Raw genomic sequence first — 21,479 nt, 5'->3', positions numbered from 1 at the left:
AGACACATTCGTTAATTAGTATCGAACTAAGGCAAACAGAGTTAAAAATGACGACGGAGTAAACAATCCTTTGTATCATTAAATACCTTTTTGGAAAGTAGTTCATAGAAGTCCTTATGCTGAAAAGAACTGGCACCAAAGAAAATATAACTGACAAGAGGTTCAATAGTTGTTCTAATAATCCAAGTCTTAATGTACGAAATACGAGTGCAATTCTTCTTTAACATCAACAAACATAACATTTCAATTCCTAGCTTTTGAGAACCGATGCAGTTTCAATTTACTATATTCAAGGCTATCAGAAGAATTAATAATCGAATGATGACACCTACGTCATGTTATCAAACAGCATCATATCATAGTTTTTGAAGGCGGGTTGCAGGTGTTGACATTTCATAAAACAAGCATAAAAGAAAGAAGCTTCATTGTATATCTGTCTACAACTATCTGAGAGTTTTTGCAACTTTGAAACAGAACATGTGCAATTATCCAGATGTATACAAAAGGTTTTTGCTTTCATCAAATTCATGCTATCGTAGATTTCAACTTGCGAAATAAATAAATAATAGCTAAAAATTTGATCAAAGGAGAGACTGTAATTTCATTGATGAAAAATTGATAATAAAATAAAATACAATGAAAATAGAGGTATATCAGGAAATCTTGTAACAGTGTAATAGTAACACATCCCAGGTTTAACTGCTTCTGTTTCAATTGAACTTGAGAGAAAAAAACCGCTGCACTAAAATGTAACATTTCTATATGATTAAAAGAACATAATCCTAATTGGATGTAGTGTACCAAGGTACATAATTGCCCAATTGGTCTTATATTTACAGAGCGTTATTTTCTTATCAAACCCATTGATTTAAGGCAAATACGCGAATTTTTTGTTGTTGTAATTTTTGATATTTCAAAATTTTTTGATATTTCAAAAATCGTATTTTCGCCCAAAAATTCAAAAATCGATATTAGGACTTAAAACTCTAAACTTGAACATGGTCTGCTTAAAATTTTGAAGGCCTTTGCAGATATTTGAATACTTAATTCTCATCTTCAAAATTAAGTGCCGACTTTTGACATCGTTTTTCGCAAAATAAATTTGACCCCTGTGTTCAATAACACGGTATTTTCTCACAATGTTTTTCATTGGATAATTTAACAGTTTTTTCTTTTTATTACATTTTATGATAAATTGGAGTTCAAACTTGTGTATCGTTACTTTTGTTGACTAGTATATGATATATCTATTTGACAGATATATTAACATTGTCATAAAATGTACTATTTTAACGTATTTTTAAAAACATTGCTCCGTTCATTTGATATTTAGAGATGACTGTAATAACATTGCAGTGAATGTAATATCTAAAGATTATTGTTATAATATCGCCATACATTTAATCATTTATTATGATTGTAAAAACATTGCCGTAGTTGTTATATTTTAGCATGATTGTAAAATAATTGCCGTAAATGCAATATTTAAAGATAATTGTAATAAACATTGCCGTAAATGTAATATTTAAAGATGATTATAATAACATTGCCGTAAATGTATTATTTGAAGATGATTGTAATAACATCGCCCAAAATGTAATATTCAAAGATGATTGCAATAACATATAGCCGAAAATGTAATATTCAAGATGATGATATACATAGTTTAACAGTGGCTGAAATGTAATATTTTAACTGCTTGTGATTACATTTTTAGATGCATAGTATTTAACTGTTTAAACAGGATAGAAATAGCATGTTCATAAATGTATTTTTACAAAGGCACTGGTCAATTTGTCATAAAAAAAGACACGAAAACGAATTGAACATTCGCGTCCCGGTTTTGAATAGGGTTAAGGTTAGGTTTAGTAATTTAGCGGGTAGGCACCCGAGTAACAAGTCGCGGAATTACATCTAGTGTATTGATACATAAATCAAAATTAGCTCTAGAATAAGGGTAAGGGTAATCCAAACCTTCATCGAAAATTGCGTACAGACTTTGAACGTTGAAATTAATTAAACTGTGGCAGGATTTTCTTTTTATTACTTGATAGTATACTTAATGAATAGTCATATTGACATATTGGACTTAACCATTGTATTTGTGGCACCTACAACCAACTTTAGCAACAACAAAAAAACACAAAAACACAAAAACACAAACACAAACACAAACAAAAACCCAGAAAGAAATCTTGTTATTACCTGATAATTTAGTGAATAGACATTGACATGTTGGAATTAACAATTGTATTTGTGGCTCCTACAACCAACTTTAGCAACAACAAAAATCAACAAAAATACAATGACACAAACAAAATACCAGAAAAAACAAACACAAAACACTAGGGTTAGAAATTTGACAGGTTGTAAACATTAACAGTTGTGTATGAGTAAGATACTTAATCTAATTAGACATAAAAAAATAGAAAACATATTTAGATTTTGATTTTCGTTTAGTTTTTCAAATGTTTGCATATTATGAACCAGGTGTCCTTGTGGAAATGTAATATACGAAATCATTTAGAAATTATTTTAATTCAGAAATTATTTAAAGAAAGTTTCAGAATATGTTTTTCTTTTTATGATTGATTGTGTGAGACTTTACCACTCCGCTGTTCTGTCGTCCAACAGCAATGTTAACCGATAATGATGGACGAAAATAACTTTTTTGGTTGGATCTAATTTTCTACAAATGACTGTTATACAATAAAATTATAATAAAGAATATTCTGAACCAACAACAATGTAGGAATAGTCATATTGTGACTTATATAAGGAAACTAGAATTTAAAAGTCATAAACAGAGAGAAACTTGAGACAAAAAGGACGTATGCGAACAAGAACTACCAATAGATAAATTGCACCGATGAAATGTAAATGAAATTTGATTGACACAACATATCATCAGCTATCATTGCGGCATATACCCGATTGCTATTCAAAACAACTGCCTTTGCTATCGTGTACAATAGATTGTTGGCTACCGCTCCGATTTCTTTTGCAATACTATGGTTTTTGCAATCGTGTACAACAGATTTTAATTTGTTACCTGTTGCAGCTGCAGTGCTGATAATCGATAGTATGATGTGATTTTCAACGATTGGGTTGCTAGTTTACAAAATTATATTTAGTCATGTAACTACTGTCAACATATTGAACTCTTTTTAGGTATGCACAACATAAAAAAAAAAGAAAAAGAAAACAAATAATGCCATTGTGAAAAATGAAGAACCCTAACGTTGGTATTCTTAAACACCTTTGGTACATCGGCACTTACACAGAATGTGAAGTTAACTGTCCTAAAAGCCTGTCATACATTTGTTATCTATGAAATGGAATCAATTTATTCATCTACGACCAAATCCCATGTAAAAGTATATTATGCAATAATGATGAGATAACAATCATACATTTAAGTAAATCAAACCATGCAACAATAACTTCAGCATTACATGGGGGATTCACTTTCATTAATCAAACAAATATTTGAAAAAGAATATAGACAACAGAAAATTTTTGGTCGAATTTATTTCTGTCTATACTTAGATCACATAAAGAGACAGCGATGAACATTTTAATTACAAACCCAGTAGGGCACACTTAAGTGAAATCCATAACCAAATGGGATGAAATTCTGTGCATTGAAGATAATTTAATTATCATGCACTAGTGTATGTCATTGCCTTATGTTCAAACAAAGTTTGAGTTGATTATACGATTTTTCAAACTTCGTAATTGTTTGGTTTTCCAACTGTTTTGATTCGAGCGCATCTGATGAGTCTAATGTAGACGAAACGACCGTCTGGCGTACTAAACTATAATCCTGTTTATTTCAAAACAGTTTTTGCAATGCAAATGAATATCCTCGAAAATGTTTAAACAAAGTTTATGTTGATTATACGATTTTTCAAACTTCGTAATTGTTTAGGTTTCCAACTGTTTTCATTCGAGCGCATCTGATGAGTCTAATGTAGAAGAACAGATTGTCTGGCGTACTGAGCCTGGTTTTTAACATTTTTTTACAATGCAACTGAATATTCTGGAAATAACATTTTATTTGGACTCGCTATTCTTTTATGTATGTCGTTCTCTATTTTTTGTATATAAATAAAGGAGACAAATGGTAATCATAAATGATACAGACACCCAACAACACAATATCGTTGAAATTATACTCCTCATAGTGTTTCTTGCGTTGTTCTGTTAAACCATTGTCTCAGGTTATGTAAAGGTTGAGCAAACAAAAACATGTTAACTCCGCTACATTGTATATGTGCCTGTCCAGAGTCAAGTCCTGTGGTTCAATTGTTGTTATTGCTTGTTGTCTGCCCTTTTTGTTTCAAGCTTATTGTTTTTGTCTCAAACCCCGGAGAATATCGTGTTAGAATTTCAAACAGATCATTCAACCTAGATAAAGGCAAATAGACTCTAGCTTGACTTTGTTGTCGTATTCAATGACAATAAGTTAAAATAGTCTTCACATGTTACGCAGAAAACTAATCATCACGAAGAGAGGGAACTTAGGTTCCTACATGTACATCTCTTATTGAATCTGCCATACATTATCATGATAAAATCACTCATCACCGTATCAATGAAGACACACAAATGTTAGTGTAAAGTTGATGTATTTTTTAAACAACGTTTTATCTTCCGAAGGTATCAGTCGGTTGCTTCAGAAAATATAAACATTTTGTGTTAAGGAAGTTCGCTACTTAGTTTCAAAATAACAAGCTTTTCATAACACTAGTATATATTGATAGGGGATAAATAAAGGAACCAAAAAAGCCACAAAAATATATAGGTCAATGTGCTTGTTTTCGAGATATTAGCCATAGAAATTTTTGCGGGAAAATGTTCTCTCTTGATTTTTCATAGCTTTATCATTGACAAGTTTAAGTTCTCAAAAACTATTAAAAAATAACAAAGATCTTATAAGACTTTTACAAATGGCTTATAATTATACATGTAAAAGATTAATAAAAAGAAAAATGGGGGTCAATGGGCAAAATTTTTTAAGGCATTCAAACGGATAAAACCAAAGGATTCCGAAAATCTGACAAAAATCCCAAAACATGACAAGCGAACATCCTTAATGCCAACGATCTACCAATTATCAAATTAGTTTTCGTTTACTCAATTTAGTTTGTAGTTCGAGGTGGATGTTTATTTATTTTTTAATTTTAAGAATAACAAAGCATTAACAGATACTATAGCTTAATTTTTAATCATTTTTCAGAGTTGAAATATGACAAAAAGACCTTTATAGTCCAGTTTGATTAACAATTATCACGAGGCAAAATTGACAGGTTTATTATTGTCCGGTAAACATTTACTGTGATGTTTTTATACCCCAAAAACCGCACACAACAATTATCACGAGGAGAAAATGACAGGTTTATCATTGTCTGGTAAACATTTACTGTGATGTTTTTATACCCCAAAACAACAAACAACAATTATCACGAGGCGAAAATGTCAGGTTTATCATTGTCCGGTAAACATTTACAGTGATGTTTTTATACCCCCAAAAAAAACGCACACAACAATTATTACGAGGCGAAAATGACAGGTTTATCATTGTCCGGTAAACATTTACTGTGATGTTTTTATACCCAAAAAAACCGCACACAACAATTATCACGAGGCGAAAATGACAGGTTTATCATTGTCCGGTAAACATTTACTTTGATGTTTTTATACCCAAAAAAACGCACACAACAAATCACGAGGCGAAAATGACAGGTTTATCATTGTCCGGTAAACATTTACTGTGATATTTTTATACCCCAAAAAACCGCACACAACAATTATCAAGAGGCGAAAATGATAGGTTTATCATTGTCCGGTAAACATTTACAGTGATGTTTTTATACCCCCAAAAAAACCGCACACAACAATTATCACGAGGCGAAAATGACAGGTTTATCATTGTCTGATAAACATTTACTGTGATGTTTTTATACCCAAAAAATCCGCACACAATAACTATTACTAGGCGAAAATGACAGGTTTATCATTGTCCGGTAAACATTTACTGTGATGTTTTTATACCCCCCAAAAAACGCACACAACAATTATCACGAGGCAAAAATGACAGGTTTATCATTGTCTGATAAACATTTACTGTGATGTTTTTATACCCAAAAAAACCGCATACAACAATTATCACGAGGCGAAAATGACAGGTTTATCATTGTCCGGTAAACATTTACTGTGATATTTTTATACCCAAAAAACCGCACACAACAATTATCACGAGGCGAAAATGATAGGTTTATCATTGTCCGGTAAACATTTACAGTGATGATTTTATACCCCCCAAAAAAACCGCACACAACAATTATCACGAGGCGAAAATGACAGGTTTATCATTGTCCGGTAAACATTTACTGTGATGTTTTTATACCCAAAAAAACCGCACACAATAACTATTACGAGGCGAAAATGACAGGTTTATCATTGTCAGGTAAACATTTACTTTGATGTTTTTATACCCAAAAAACCGCACACAATAATTATCACGAGGCGAAATGATAGGTTTATCATTGTCCGGTAAACATTTACTGTGATGTTTTTATACCCAAAAAACCGCACACAATAATTATCACGAGGCGAAATGATAGGTTTATCATTGTCCGGTAAACATTTACTGTGATGTTTTTATACCCAAAAAAACGCACACAACAATTATCACGAGGCGAAAATGACAGGTTTATCATTGTCCGGTAAACATTTACTGTGATGTTTTTATACCCAAAAAAACCGCACACAACAATTATCACGAGGCGAAAATGACAGGTTTATCATTGTCCGGTAAACATTTACTGTGATGTTTTTATACCCAAAAAACCGCACACAATAATTATCACGAGGCGAAAATGACAGGTTTATCATTGTCCGGTAAACATAATCTGTGATGTTTTTAAACCCAAAAATCCGCACACAACAATTATCACGAGGCGAAAATGACAGGTTTATCATTGTCCGGTAAACATAATCTGTGATGTTATTATACCCCAAAACCGCACACAACAATTATCACGAGGCGAATATGACAGGTTTATCAATGTCCGGTTAACATTTAATGTGATGTTTTTATATCCAAAAACCGCAAATGTAACGTCCTGGTTGTCTATGGGTTTCAGACACTTCACAAAGTGAAACTGTGTCTACTTGTATAAGGAACCGATCAATAAAGTCTTTGAGTAATGGTCATGCAGTTTCCCTTGTATTTGTATTACTCTCAGAGTCAAAATATAAAAGTTGTTAAAACCTACTGGAATGTACGTATTGAAGAGTCTACATTATTATACTTAAAACATTTTTTGTTAACAATTCTTGATATTTTTATATAATAAAACTGTTTTTGTAGTGTTACACATTGCAGTTGATGACATTGCAAGTTCTGTATGGATAAATACTAAACAATTGCCAAAATATGTTAAATTGCGATTTTTCTTCAGGCCTTTATAATTTGGTCATCTGTTTATATGTAAGCAATAATATCGTTATAACCTCAAAGTATACGAAGGAAGCTGTGGTATTGTGAATATATTTATAGATTATCGTTGATCATCTCAACGAGATTGATTTTCTCGCTTGAGCCGGTACGGCGAAAGTGAGAAAAGCAATCGAGTTGAGATTTCCAATGATAATCTGTTTATCGCTTTTTTACCTATGACGACATTGTCAATTTCATTAGCAACGCCACGTGCCCCCTTAATTTCTAGCGATAATTTTCATATCACTCGACTACACTGAGAAAGGAAATTATCAGTCAGCAAGATCAAAGGAAAATTTCGTAAATAGCGATAATTTCTCGGTTTTTATATAGATTAGACCGTTGGTTTTCCCGTTTGAATGGTTTTACACTAGTAATTTTTAGGGCCCTTTATAGCTTGCTATTCGGTGTGAGCCAAGGCTCCGTGTTGAAGACCGTACTTTGACCTATAATGGTTTACTTTTATAAATTTTGACTTGGATGGAGAGTTGTCTCATTGGCACTCATACCACATCTTCTTATATCTATATAATATTAAATATTGAAAGACTATTTGATAATGGCCTGTGCTAATATAAATTCAGAAGAAATTGGCCCTACTTCTTGTGGAAGGGATAGCAGGTACTTTTTTTTTCATTAGATAACGATTTTCAATGGCATTTTCATACGCGGTATATATTTTTATTTTCAGCCGACTATTCTTTACTATAACTTCAACGTGGTCTTTTCGTTTATGCGTCTTCGTCACCCCAAACCATTCGTGCAAAGTATTTGTGCAAATAAAATAACCAAAATGATCATATATTTATGACCAACAATATTCTTTTAAATTCAATTTTAACTGCCATTCTGCTTTAAACAACAGTTAAATTGGAAATATCATTTTCTTGAGTTCATAATTATTGGGTTTGCTTGTGCATTTATTGGTAATAAAAGTATGTCTTATTAAATTATTTGTCACTACCGGAATGAAATGGCATATATTAAGTTAAAAGTTCGCGTTTCTTTATTTCGCAAAGTAAATTAAAAGTTCCATATCATGGTTCTTTTGCAGTTTTATTTGCCTATTGAGGAAAAACAGACTTGATGCTGAGCAATGTTATAAGGTTCAAAATGTAAAAAAACATATTTAGCTATTTCATTTTCCACTTATAAATGAGGTATCATTTCTTTATCTTTTATACTGTCTAACTTTTGTCCTGAGAAATTAGAAACAATACTTAGAAGAATACTTAGCCATTTTTGCGCCTGTCCAAAGTCCCTTGGCCTTTGTTAGTCTTGTATGATTTTTTTTTCATTTTAGTTCATTTATATGTTTCGGAGTTTAGTGTGACGTCCATTTTCACTGAACTTGTACACATTTTTGCTTAGGGGCCAGCTAAAGCCCAACTCCGGTTACGGGATTTTCTCGCTGCTTTGTAAACCTATTGGTGGCCTTGGACTGTTTTCTGCTCTTTGGTCGGGTTGTTGTTTCTTTGACACATTCCCAATTTCCATTTTGAATTGTATTTTATTAGATCCAAACAATGACAACACGATACTATAGGAAGAAACATGATTATAAGAACAATCGTTAGTGACCGATATTGCTTGTTACTTGTAGCAGTAGACCATACTCTCAAACAAACACTCCAAGAACAAAATTATATTGAAGGGATCCATTAGCAATCTACCGTATACCTCCGCATTTCATGTACTATGCTAATGGATCTCTGCTGCAGCTTATTAAACTTTTTAGGGATAGTCAATTATATGTCTACTAACATTAAAATTTGGTATAGTGTAAACATGGTGAAAACAATAATACAGAATACAAAGGTATAAACTAATGACTGATTGAATCGTATAGAAGTTACTGTAAGTTTTCCCTATTTTTTTTTTTATTTTCAAGGGAAATAACAGGAATAGATTAACTTAACTGACATGTTGATGATAGGTTTGCTATGCGTTATGTGTTTTGCTCATTGTTGAAGATCGTACGATGATCTATAGTTGGCAACCTCTACTCCGTTGGTCTCTGGTGGATAGATGTTTCATTGCATTCATATCACAGCTCTTATTTTCATATTGTAGGAATCAAATTCAAGATACGATTGCAATTGATGCATGATTTCAGGAATTTATGATAGTTAATTGCAAATCTTTGGCAGGTAAAGTTGAATTCATTAAAAGCTTTGAACCATTTCGGTACAGACATTCTCCTATTAGGCAAGATTTGATACTTGACATATCAACCAGAAATGTGTTTAATATTGAAGACAATATGTTGACGTCTATTTTCATGTTTTATCGTCGGCTGAAGTATGTATACCCCAATACATTTTAGTAATTAAAGGGTCATTAGCTACGGGATATAAAAAAAATCATTAATGAAAGTGATATAGTGAAATACTGATTCGCTTTTAACAGCCAATTTGGTTCAATTTTGTCAAAAAAGATAAGAAACATCGCTGGTGAATAATTCGACCTCATTGAATCCGTATTCATGTGACCTTTAATTAAACCCGTTATCTGGAGATGGGTTACGCATGTATTCAGCTATTAAAAGGAAAATAATGTCAACATTGAAAGTGAAACAAGGATGAACCATTTAGTTGACTGATTCGATGCACAAAGGTAAAAACGATGATTAACATACTTTTTAACCTACAATATGAAATCAAACACACCTAGAAAAATCCAATTGCACGTGGTCGCTATCTGTTTATTTTTATGTTTATATGGGGTTAAATGGTCGTCGGCAGTCTTCGGAGGTCATCTCGACCGTTAATTAGACGCTGTTTTAATATATGTCTCTGAATGAATATGAACAGTAAAAGTAAGTTTAGGTATAAACAAGATAAAAAAAGAAAAATCTATTTCAAAACTAGTTGAAATGCTTACATCCACGTCATTTGAACTTTGGTGGATAGTTGTCTCATTAGCAATCATAATACATATACTTATATTTTTATAAAAATGTAACATTAAAAAGTAGTTTCATAGACCCAGAAAGAGAATTGTCTGGAAAATGTAAATCCTTTTAAAAATAATTTATTAGTATTTTTTTTTATATAACAAATGCAAATCTTTTTTCACAGTATAAACATAAGGAAATGTGGTATGTTTGACAATGAGACAGCTATCCGTCAAAGACCTAAGAATGGGGAGGTAAAACAATAGATCATCGTACAGCCTTCAACAATGATTAAAACGCATACCTATTTAATCAGCTATTAAAAGGTTTATTTTTAACTGAAACCGGCTTAGGATTGGTAATTTTTCGTCTTTTTGTTATATTATTTTGGTTAACGATATCAACAGCCTTGATAATGTTTCATTTTGAAATGAACTTTATCCACCGAACAGTCCAAAACTTCGGTGACTGTAAACGGACATGTCGGTGCATACATACTGATATTTATTTGTATATTGTTTCTTTAATGTTGTTTGTGATATTCTTGGTTGTAGAATATTATACGTTTATAATTACCAGATCAAACAACAATTATATTTGGCAATTTGAAAGATATGCAGAGTCTCAGTACACAGTCATCGTTTCCTTTGAAATTCTATATTAGAAGTAAAGCGACAGGTGATAGTAACAATATAACGCCCTTCTTAAAACAGTTTCAGCTTTATAACAGTGCAAAAAATGTACGAACAGAAAATACACTTGTTGACCGTAACACTGGCATAACTTTAAGTAAGAGAAATATTTGTTTTGAAACGATGCATATCCGGTAGAGATACGACTATGAAATGTTTAATAAGAATGACAGAATACGGAAAAATGTGATCCCTAGAGACATGCAAATGTATTCGCAAAGACAAGTGTATAATGAAAAATTGATAATGTAAAGCAGAATTACACGCTTGAATAAGGAAGAAAATAATATTCGTTCGGTTGATTATTGCTAGGAACGCTTTACTCATACCCTGTCCTTGCATTTCAAATTATTGTTTTCCATCGTACATTCTTTGTGTTTTGTTTCCTCAGTATTCAATATAAATGTAACAAATATAAAAATAAGGAGTTGTGGTAGGATTGCCAATGAGACAAGTATCCACCCGAGACCAAAGCACGAGGCTGTAAAATTAAAAAAAAAACGAGATTTGATATGATTGCCAATGAGATAAGTTTCCGCATGAGACCACACTTCTCAAATTGATTGATTTATTGGTTTGTTTGATTGATTAATTGATTGATACTGTTGCATGCCACATCAGTAACATGTGATTTGGCAGGGCGATGGCATTGAACTTCATAATATATCTAACTTACATCATTCATGTATTGCAATGTTTTATTGTTGATCTGTTTCCTTGATCCATTCGGATGCAATTAGCATGGGCATAAAGTTTTCACAACGTAACTGAAATCGGACATATCTTCATGTACGTATTTGTCAGGGAGTTAGCTTTATCTTTAATAGATCTGGTTTCATCAATTATAGTTAAGAATGGAAAGATCAGCAATAAACATTCTAATACTCAAATAAGACGTAAAAAAGAGAAATCTGTTAGGTGTACTAAAATATACAAAAGTAAACAACTCATATTCGGACTGTCCAATTTCATGAAATGATCTGTAATAAACAACTAAAAATGTAGTCAATGACACCCGGTTTTAGTAAAGATTCATTCATATTTGTGGAATACTAGAATTTCGTAGTAAGGGGTGACCACGAATGTAAATACAAGACGAAATGCATTTTTATAAGTTACCTTGATGGGAGCACGTTATAAAATTATGGATGAATCCAGTTTTGTTAAGAATTATAATTTTATGCTTCCTTTGATATTTTATTTAAGGAATGACTGTAATATTTTTTCTGTCTATGAAGAAATAACATTAAAAATGTGGTGCACACTGAATAACCCGCGTAGCGGCTTATTTTAAAGTGTGCACCTCATTTTTTATGTTATTTCGAATAGACAGAAAAAATATTACAGTCATTTCTTATAATTTAATTCTAAATTCCATTTTAAACCGGAGTAAACCATGAAAAAACGTTGATCACGTCACGGTCACATGACAAAATTATGTCTATGAGCTGATAAACAAAACAACGTCAGCCAATCAGAAGACGCGTTACATCCAAAATTAAATTATTGGAATGTAGATACGTTAACAGAAGCACAATTTGTATGAAGGAATCATTTCATTGAAAAACGCGGGGACTTTCAACGTTTTACGGTCCTATAATATTACAAAAAGAAAGCCTCATTTTTTATAATTACATTTTTATGCTTTAACCATGAAATATGAGTGAAAGCAAGCCTCGTTTATTTTCCAATACATTGTTGTAACTTTTCATGGAAAGAACGTGCTGTTATAGATGTTTCATTTGATTAGGTAATGAAACATAAGTTTGGATTGTCTCATGATCATTGTCTGCCAATCAAAATCAAAGAAGCTTATAAACATCGATGTAATTGTAATTATTATGAAAATGAACGAATATTATTATTGATTGTAAAAATTCTTATCACACCCGCCCACACTTATAATTCGAGATAAACCGCAAACCGATAAGACATAAAATCGATACTTAACCATCATCAGAAATAATTATATAATTATTTATCATCTTAATTCATATTTAGATGTTCATTTGAAACCCTGTTCGGGATGAAAAATTATATTTTAGATTTTCTGTCAAAATCTTTATTTTTTAAACACATTCATTATAAATATACCCTAAGTATTACAGATATTTCTGGAAAAGGCTTGTTGTGAGAAAAAATGTTTTAAGCACTATATTCGAAACGTTCATAGCAAAATTGAGGACTCATCGAAAAATGAAAATAACACTGATGTCAATACGTGAATGAACAGTTGGATTACTATGAATAAGCCGTCCTGTGTTGGACTTAAGGATGTTCGCTACTCTTGTATTTGACTTTTTGTCAGATATTCGGAATCCTCTAGTTTTATCCATGTAATGCCAATAAAAATTTTGTCCGTTAACCCCTACTTTTCTTTTCATGATTTCATAACATTTAGTTTAAAACTCCATTTTTGAGAAACTTATATAATTCTTGTTTTTTTCCATTATTTTTGAGAAAAAAACCCGGTGCCAATATTAAATGTACGAACAATCTAGAGAGAACAACCATTTCCCGCATATTTTTCAATTGATTATATCTAAAAAAAAAGGACACGGACCTATCATTTTTTCTTATTTTTATGTTCCTTTATTTATATTCTATCAATTTATAATAGTCTTTTAAAAAGCTTGTTATTTTGAAACAGAGGAGCGGACAGCCTTAGAAGTGCTGTTTTTGTCAGTATTTCGTCTTCTATTGAATAAATAGTTTAAAATTCATCGGGTAGTTTTTTTCTTCCATTCCTGGATCTCCTATTCAGTCGAGACACAGCATATTCTTGGGATGAAGTCTTGTGCACCATAAAATGCCCAGCTCATGGCCCGTCTCCCTCGCCTGATAACTACCTTCACAACTTATTACCTTCCTTCATAAATAAGGGTTACAAGAGCGCAATTATTCGTAATGCATTTTCCATAGGGTACCAGTGGTGTTTCGTATTTTTTTCTCTCGAAGTTTAATTTTAGTTTAAACATATTTTATTTGCAAAAGTAGCACAAGGGATTGGACACAAGTTATAACAACATTAGTGACGTCCTCTCCCGTCTTTCTCTCGAAGACTACACAAACTAGGAAAAAAACGGGTAGCAAATTCCTGTTACTAGAAATGTTAGTGTTGCATTACAACCAAAAAAATATATATGAGCATGCGGCAAAAATTGACTTTAAATGCAGTTGAAAAAGATCGTCTATTTTGTCGCTTAATGAAAAAGGCATATTTTTAATGGCCCCGACGTGCAGAAATGGAAGATATTTTGAACTTTTATACTTTGCAAAATGTGAATTTGATTTTCTGGATTTTTTAAACCTAATTGGATAAGCTTTCGATTAAAAGTAATTCCAATTCTGTATCATCCAATCAGAAGCCGTACTTGATTCTATTCTGAGTAAAAAACTTGCCGGTAAAATGTAAACAAATAATTGCGCTCTTGTAACCTAAGGCTAATTTACGGCCGTGGAAATGGACGTACTTATAATATTATACCGATCATAGGCTGATTCCCGGATGACTTCTACACTTCATCAGCGTAGTACGAGAGTATTCCAGTTAAGATGCGACCATTACCATTCATTGATTCAATTCGCACATCGATTTTATTCTCTAAAAGTTTAGTGTGTCCTCGTTCTTAATCAAAGATGTCAAAGCTTTTGTTGATAAATTTTATCCGAAACGTTCCGAGCCAAACTAGGAATTGTTTTTAATAATGACTCGAACTGAACGTAGGATAACAATATATGCAATATAAGTGTGCACACCACGTGTTTCATGTTGCATTTATAATTTGTCAGAAACGTTTAATCAAACGAAGGCCAAAATTTTATGAATCTCATACATAACACGTTTGGGAATATCAAACAAGTAAGGACCTAACATAATTGTCATTGGGAAATTGCAGCCTTAATATAGAGTATTTACATAACTTTTAAACTAAAATTTTGAACCTGCAATTTATCATTTTGGTCAAGCATGTAAAGAAGCAGTGGCTACTACTGGGAGAACAATTTTGAAAAATAGACCTCCTTATACATAGTACATGTTAAGCTGGTCAGTTGGCACGAATATGTCTAGGATTACGGTAGCAACAACTTTAAAAGCAATGCCAGTATTTGGTCAATACACGACTGAGACAATTGATAACGGAACAAAAGAGATGCACAACGATTTTAACATCAGATACGTAAAATAGTCGGCATAACCCTTGGCATATAAAAAACTTAGGGTTATTTGGAGACTTTTGTTACCTTCAGGCATTATCAAACATATATATTGAGTGGTGTTTGGGTGCAGGTTTCATTTTTTTTTTTTTTTGGTCTTCTACAATCTTCTCTAAAATGCATTTGTGTTATTCCATTATTCACTTTATTCGTACTTTACTTTGTTAATAACCTTTGGTCATTCGTGTATTCATATTAATGAAAATATAGCTCAACTTCCTACGAATTTGTTTTTTTTTATTTTGTCTTGCAGCAAGGCTTATGGCGTTAGAGAAGACCATAACAGCGAAATCACAATGTTAGAGAACTTATCAACATCATCACAATGTGAGAAGAGAAATTATCAGCGTCATCACAATGTGAGTGGAGAAATTTTCAGCGAGATCACAATGTGAGAGGATAACTTTCGTTGGCTTGAAAAAATAGCACAAGGGAATGAAAAATTTATGTTAATTAGAGCAATAATACAAGTTATCGCAAAATGTCTGTCGGCCGACACAATGTAAGGTTTTTCGCTGCGCTCACTCGTCAAAAAAGGTTCAGATAGTCACTCGCGGCTGATATTTTACGCTATTCATGTGGAGAAAAAAAACAATTATCTATACATATAGGACACATAACTCAAGCATTTATATATGTTGATCTTCAGCACTCATTTCATTGTAACTATAATGAGACATAATCCTTTTTTAAATTCTACACGCATCTTTGGCGTGTTTCTGATATTCTTTCAATAGTACTAAAATTTTTGGAATCTGTAGACTATCTTCAAAACATCATATGGCTATTAAGACAAAACATGCTTGATTGACGGCCCTATTTTTCAAATTAATAAACATATAATATACATAAAGATAATAATTATAGCTAGATTTCCTTTGAAGATTTTTCTAGCATGTATCAATTTACAATTAGAGTACTGGGTCCGTATGCATAAAGCTACATTAGTTAAGATTTGTTCCGAACGGACGGATTTTTCTACATGTCCTACGATAAATTAGTATTACGATTGGATATCTTAAATTAAGTAGCTTTATGCATACGGGCCCTGTAGTTCTTCTTCAATTACTAGTAGTATATATTCTTTAAATAATTTTCCAGATTTTCTTGGGTAAACTTACAAATACTGAATAGTTTGTGACGTACCAATTTTTTTTTTGCAGTTTTGCATAAAATGTGTTTATGCAAACAAAATCTTTCAGCAAGGTTAACAATCTTAACGATCAGATTCCAAAACATTGTATTGCTGATATCGTTTGTTTCAGTAAGATAAGTTATTGTTTATTTAAAACAACATTAACAAAATGGCCAAAGCGTGTTATCGAATACGACCATTTGTATTCAGTAGTAATTATACGTCTTTTTATCAACAAGTTTATTGCAAGCTTATTGGCAACATTCGCGGACATGGATACCTTTATTATATAGTTATTTTACAATTATAGTAAATGTAATGCTTTAATTGAATACATACATTTTTACTAAGAACAATAATTAAAAAAAATCGAAGCCCTTTGGTATGCTCATCTCTGAATCTTGACTAGATTTAGTGTAATCAAAACTTGACGATCTTGAGATGTGTTTTTACTATGCGCGAGCAAAGACATAGCCAATGTTAAATCCTATGAAAATAACTTCGACTCTATATAAAGTAATTAAGACATGTATATTTCTTATGAAAAATATTCATAAGATACATATTTCATATGGAAGATAGTGATGTTGCTGGTCAGTTTTGTAAAAACAACCCTTAAAAACCAAAATCATGCCCAAAAGAGATTTCGTTAATCGTGGTTAGGTTAGTTATAACCCGCATACGAACAGGCTTTGTTTTCGTTGCTTATTTTACTTACCCCTAATATTGTTGCAATTCATAGCTATGGTGACAATGTTTATATCCTTTATAATTCCAATGAAATCAACGCTGAAAAGTTTCTAAATGTATGATAAACCCGTTTCATAACGTTACGAGTGTAAAGGCATACTCAGTCGAATAATTTAAAACGTGCTGATAACATTTTTATCTGGACAAATTTGTCAGCATTTGAGTGACCTATATTCTCGAAATATGATATTGGAATAATTTTATAATAACAGAATAGATCTATTAAAAATAGATATAGATTTCCGTAAAAAACGACTTGTATACTGTAAATTTCATGCATTTTAGCATGTATTTCATTATTATTCTGGCAATGAGTCAGTTAAACTAACTTAAAAAAAATAATAATTAACATTCATCAAATAACAACAGGTGCTTCCACAATGTAAAAGTAAAAGCAGGCAAATATGAATATCATATTTCACAATTGATATAAAATAGGGAATTATCAGGAGACTTACCTTAAAGTTAATTCTGTATACTTTTGTCATTCCATATTTGATATATGTTGCGGTTTTACATGATTGACTTTCACGTTGTAGAATTATACTAAACAGATGTTGAAAGTAGTGTCAAATCCCTACACTGCTTACCAAATCAAATATACATTGATTCAAATCGAACTGATTGGAGCACAGTGGGACAAAACTATTGGCAAGTTATTATCTGCTAAATATTGGTTTTGTTATTGTTTTGCAATTCTATTTGAATTAATCAACCAATCAGGTTGTGGGAAAATCTTTGTGACGTTGTTAAATGTAATATAAATCTGAATAAAATAGAGAAAAAATGCAAAAATAAAACCATAAACACGCGTCTTCTTATTAAAGGTATGTTGACAATTAGTGTAACTTTAATCTGTTCTGGTAAAACACAATAATATGTGCGTAATGCTATGTGTTTCTTTATTCTATATTGGCTAGAGGTATAGGGGGAGGGTTGAGATCTCACAAAACATGTTTAACCCCGCCGCATGTTTGCGCCTGTCCCAAGTCAGGAGCTTCTGGCCTTTGTTAGTCTTGTATGTTTTTTTTTAATTTTAGTTCATTTATATGTTTTGGAGTTTAGTCTGACGTCCATTTTCACTGAACTAGTACACAATTTTATTTAGGGGCCAGCTAAGGACCACATCCGGGTGCTGGATTTTCTCGCTCCGTTGAAGACCCATTGGTGGCCATCGGCTGTTGTCTGCTCTTTGGTCGGGTTGTTGTCTCTTTGACATATTCCCCATTTCCATTCTCAATTTTAAATAAGCCTAGGAGATGTGATATGATTGCCAATGAGACAATAAGACAAGTATCCATAGAGACCAAAGGACGTGGACGTAAGCAACTATAATCGTTTGCGTTTGTCGAGCCTTTCTTTTACATTGTTGACATATTTAAATCCGATATTTTTACAATAGATAAGAGATTTTAGTGAAAGTCAACAAAATCTAGTGGTTTTCTATCACATTTAGGACTGGACATTAATAAAATTGATAATGGAAATGGGGAAATGTGTCAAAGAGACAATAACCCGACCAAAGAGCAGAAAATAGCCGAAGGCCACCAATGGGTGTTCAACACAGCGAGAAAATCCCGCTGGCCCCTTAACAAACATGTGTACTAATTAAAGTTAGATAGATTAGTTGTTATAACAAACGTAAAGTCAAAATATCTTATTCGTCGAACTATGCGTAATTCCGGTCCTAAAAGTCAATGGAAATTTGAAGTGTTTGCATCGAATTTAGTGGATACATTTTGTGCTAATTATGATATAAAGAGAACACTTTTGTCTGGTCATTGTATTAACTTTCATACATTGTAATGATTGTCTTTTCATTCTTATTTAAAGTTTTAACTAAATTAAGGGACCATAATCGGGACCTTATCAAACCCAAATCCTTAGTTGAAAAATAATTGACATGTATCGAAGTATATTTCATTTTACATTTTAAACATTCAAAAATAGTATGTCCTTAGAATAATGCACTTTTTCTTTAGTAACAAGAATTGGATTGAAAAATATTCTATTTACTATATCAAAGCACACAGAGTACAAACAAGTAATCAAAGAATCTCCATTCATGTAAATTATAACGTCTATGCATTGCGTTATGATGTAAAATAGGAATTAAGACTTCTGAGAACTCTTATCTATATAAAATCTTTAATCATCATAATGTTTCATTGAGTTAAATCATAGTGTCATACATGCAAAAATGCGTTAGCAATCTTGAAATGTTAATAATTAAGTATGAAATGAGTTGAAGCATATATATATTTCAGAACGCATGTCTGCCTAATTTGATTTTGGCATACTTTCTTACATAATTGTGGCGTACAGCTGTTAAGGAATCTCTCGAACCAGAGGTCGATAGGTAACTATAAAATCTGTCACATTCATTCAAACCAAAGTACGTAGCCACTTGATTTGTTTTATAATATTTTAAATGCAGAATTTTAACATTTATTGTATATCTAAATCTCAACTAGAAAAATGAGCCCAAAACACTGAACATTTTCTTTTATTCATATTCAAATCATATTATAACAGGAATCGTTAATAAAAAATCCGCTTTGCGATCTTTTTAAAACTCCCAGCTAGTTTCAATTCTTAATAGTTAGCATTCGGTTTAGACTAAATCAAATATTTCATAACTTTTAGATAACTCTGGTTACATTAGTTTTGTAAACCCTTTTTCGAATAGTATCACGTAAAATATATTCTATACCAATTTTATGTTGTCAGTGTTTAAGTTCTCTCTGATGTTTGTAAGACGCTCAAAATTAATCTGAACTACAGGCAGATGTCTCTCACCTGCATCTTCAACAATAGTTAATTTTTAGTAAAAATCATCATTAAAGGGGTATAACTCTATAAAGAGTTAACTGATAAGTTCAGTCATGTTGACATATTTGTAGATCTTATCCTGCTGATAATTATTCCTTTTTAAAGTTTCTATTTATGTTTTATAGTTTTCAAGATAATGGGAAAAAATTACAAAAAAAATGTAAAAAATTATCATTAAAGGGAAATAACTCCAATAACGAGTCGACTGCTTATGGCTTATTTGTGGATCTTGTCTTGCTGATTATAAGTGCTTTTTAAAGTCTATATCTATCTATTACCATTTTCAAGATAATAGGCAAAATTGGAAAAATCATAATTAAAGGGCAATAACTTCAATAAGGAGTCGACTAACAATTTCAGACATGTTCTGACTTATTTGTAGATCTTGTCTTGCTGATCATTTTTGCTATTTAAAATTTCTATCTATCTAATATAATTTTTAAGATATGAGATAAAATGGTAAAAATCGTCATTATATGGCAATAACTCTAATAAGGTATGTACAATGCCGTACTAGTATACATGTTTCCGGATAAAGTACGAATTAGGTAAAATATAAATACAAGGGTAAACAAAATCAGTACAACAATGTATTAACCTCTTGCGCCCGAATTGCACATATGGCCTCACCTGCACCAGAAACGCTCAAAGCAAAAAACCCGATAGCTGGATGCACAAATACCGAGTCATAGGACCAAAAAGAACAACGACAACGACAGCACCCAGAATCTAACTGAAGAACACCTAGTATATTTGTGAAGTAGACACTGAATATTTATCTAGTATGTCTTGGTTCTTTCCGATGTACTATTTGAGAAAAGAACGAGATGTTTCTTGACAAAATCCTGGTTCATTAATATTTTGCTCAGACACCGATATCGTCTACAAAGTATGGATCGCAGCTTCAAGTTATCGTATAATTTTAGTAAAGTATACACCATACGAGCGTCGTGTTTGTTATATTATACTGGTAATGACAGCTGAAGTCAAATTCGAGTTTTATGTCTAGAAACAATATTCAGTACTGGCAGCATATTTCCTGAACTCACTGGTTATGTTAAGTGCATCATCGACTACTATTCTTCGTCCAGCAGTAAGTGCACGGTAAAATAATGTACATCTGGCATTTACAATATTTCGTAAATCTGATTTGAAAATATTATTCTTGTTTCAAGTATTTAAGTCTAAAGCAATTTGACCTGATTGTCTAACTTATATCAACAATTTATCTATGTTAACCAATAAGAAACGAAGACACTATTCAGTAGAAATGAATGAGTATTGGTTAATTGTTCAAATCCTTCCTTAAAATGTTTGTTTCCTTATCCTTTTTACATTGAATTCATTAAAGGATTGTTACTAATAAATGTTTCGTATGGTCACACGAAAGGTTAAGCAACTAAATATTATCAACCTATCATAGGCTCACACATCCTCTTCATTCCTGTT

General features: G+C 31.9%; 1 protein-coding gene across 1 annotated transcript in view; it reads right to left on the bottom strand.

Moving 5' to 3' along the window:
- LOC127720152 (transmembrane protein 26-like) overlaps window positions 1-17,824 on the bottom strand; it is a 39,925-nt gene extending 22,101 nt beyond the window's left edge. The window contains exon 1 of the mRNA XM_052226622.1: window positions 17,657-17,824. The gene's annotated coding sequence lies outside the window, so the exon portion shown is untranslated. The remainder of the gene's footprint in view (window positions 1-17,656) is intronic.
- Window positions 17,825-21,479: the final 3,655 nt, after the last annotated feature.

This window comes from Mytilus californianus, unplaced genomic scaffold (genome assembly GCF_021869535.1).
Source record: "Mytilus californianus isolate M0D057914Y unplaced genomic scaffold, xbMytCali1.0.p SCAF_11, whole genome shotgun sequence".
Lineage (NCBI taxonomy): Eukaryota > Metazoa > Mollusca > Bivalvia > Mytilida > Mytilidae > Mytilus > Mytilus californianus.
This window is presented reverse-complemented; position numbering and strand designations above follow the sequence as displayed.